The sequence below is a fragment of the Pteropus vampyrus genome, unplaced genomic scaffold, assembly GCF_000151845.1.
Source record: "Pteropus vampyrus isolate Shadow unplaced genomic scaffold, Pvam_2.0 Scaffold462, whole genome shotgun sequence".
NCBI classification, from domain to species: domain Eukaryota; kingdom Metazoa; phylum Chordata; class Mammalia; order Chiroptera; family Pteropodidae; genus Pteropus; species Pteropus vampyrus.
Genome location: NW_011889243.1, coordinates 1,073,846 through 1,076,488, shown reverse-complemented (window position 1 = coordinate 1,076,488; position 2,643 = coordinate 1,073,846).

Here is a 2,643-nt window from a genome sequence, read left to right as displayed (position 1 = left end):
TTACATTAGCAGTGGGGCTCAAACAGCACCAGACTAAAGGCTGCTCTGAAACCGTCCTAACAAAGCTTGAAAGCAAGCCTTAAATAGATCTAGTTTATTTCAAGTAACTGAAATGGTGCTGGAACAGAGTCCAAACTATTTAATAGAAAATGACAAAATCCAGCATTCACAACATAAAAATCACAATGTCTATCACCCAGTCAAAAATTACGAGGAATGCAAAGAAAGAATAAGACTTATGACAAGGAGAAAAATCAATCAATGGAAACAGACCGTGAATGACAGAGATGATGTACAATAGACCCCCTTTGCTGCTGTTTTGCTTCCTGTGGTTTCAATAATCTGTGTTCTTGAATTATCCCTTTGTCCAGTGTAATCATGCTGCATCCACGCTGTATACGCTCCCTTGCTGCATCCACGCTGTATACGTTCCCTGCCCGTCAGTCACTTAGTGGCTGTCTAGATTATCAGACTGACTGTTGCAGTATCGCAGTCAGTGCTTGTGTTCAATTCACTCTTATTTTACTTAATAATGGCCCCAAAATGCAAGAAGAGTGATGCTGGCAATTTGGATATGCCAGAGAGAAGTCATAAAGTGCTTCCTTTAAGAGAAAAGGTGAGTACAGTACAATAAGATTTTGAGAGAGAGACCGTATTCACGTAACTTCTATTACAGTATATTATTATATTGTTTTATTTTATTATTGATTATTGTTGTTAATCTCTTACTGTGCCTAATTTATAAATTAAACTTTATTATCAATATGTAATGGGAAAAACATAGTATATGTAGGGTTCAGTATTATCCGAATTTCAGGCATCCACTGGGAGGGGGTGTCTGGGAACATATCCCCCATGGATAAGGGAGGACTACTGTAATTAGCAGATAGGAACATTTAAAAACAGTTGTTATAACTATGCTTCATGTGTTCAAGAAGGTAGAGAAAAACCTAAACATGATGAAAAGAGATAAATGAAAGATATAAAATAAAATGAAATATCTAGAGATAAAAAAGTCAGCAATGCATGAGATTAACAGTAGATTAGTCACCACAGGTGGGGAAATAAGTGATCCCAAAGGCAATGAACTTGACTAGAAGCCATCAAAAATGAGAGAGGAAAAAAAAGACCGAAAAAAGATGCAGAGAACATCAGTGATCTGTGAGACAATATCAAGTTGCCTAACATATATGCAATTGGAGTCCTAGGAAGAGAGAAGAGACAAAAAAACATTTGAAGAAATCATGGCCAAAAAATTGCCAAATTTGATGAAAACTGAAATCCCAGAGTTCCAAGATCCTCAATGAAGCCTAAGCAGAAGAAAACGACACCAAGGAATATCATAAAAAAAACTTCATTTAGAGGTGAAAAAAAATGGCATAGATGATAGAGGCTCTGTTCATCCCTCTGGCATCCAAATCAAAGCTGTGACGGAAACAAGGAGCAGCAGCAAGGAAAAATCGCCTGGAATCTAGAGAAACAAACCATATAACTAGGGTGAGGACGCGGGGCTGCCAGGTCCCCAGTGGCTGAGTGAGACGGAGGCTGTGGCGGCAGCGGCAGAAGCCTCTTAAAGGGGACGCGTCCATAAATGGATTTTCAGGGTGATAGACCTGCTCACTCTGAGCACCAATGCCTATATGGCTGTGCGCAGGGAGCACCAGGGACTTATAGGGAGACATTGTTGGAGTGAAGGCCAAGGCAAGACTCGCTGGGTACAGAAGTGCCGGCGGTATCCATTGTTTCCTGTTGAGCCCTCCCCCATCCCAGTGCACTGGACACAGCGCCACCATAGTCGTGACATCATCAAACTGGATAACAGAGGTCACTCAGCCTGAAACCCCTACCTCCCTCAACTCGTGGCCCCACTCAATCCACATCCAGGTGTATCCTCAGCAAGTCAGGTGCTCCTTGCTGAGACTCTCACCGGAGGCAGCCTCGGTTTCTGGTGTGGCCTTTTGAGGCAACTATAAGCATAGCATCTGTGGATTGCTTGCTGAGAATCTTAACATATGCCCCAGAGGGCAGAGGCTTTGGTTGAACCCCTCTCAGGACTATGCCACTGGACACCTACTACACAAATCCACATTAATAAGACCAAGAGACTTAGGAGCTTTGCTTAGTACATAGAAACAGACACAGAAAGGCAGCCAAAATGGGAAGACAAAGAAGCAGAAACCATAGGAGAGAATAAAACAGCAATCCAGGAATAATGGAGTTAAGTAATCTAACAGAGGCAGAGTTCAAAACACTGGTTATAAAGATGCTCAATGAACTTTTGGAAAGTGTAAATAAATTCACTGAGAACTTCAGCAAAGAGATAAAAAACATAAAAATGGAAATGGAAATTATAAAAGGGAAACAGTCTGAAATGAAGAACACATTATGTGAGTTGAGAAGTATATTAAATGGGATAAACAAAGTGAATAAAGAAGAGGATCAAATGCCCTATCTAGAGGACAGGAAAGCCAATCAGGACACTCAATCAGAATGGCAGGAAAAAGATGCCAAGACTATAAAAATAATTTAAGGATCATATGGGACACTATTAAGGCTCCAAATATTCGTCTGATCGGCGTAACTGAAGAAAATCAAGATGTTGAACAGCTGTTTGAAGAAATAATGATAAAAAACTTCCCTCAC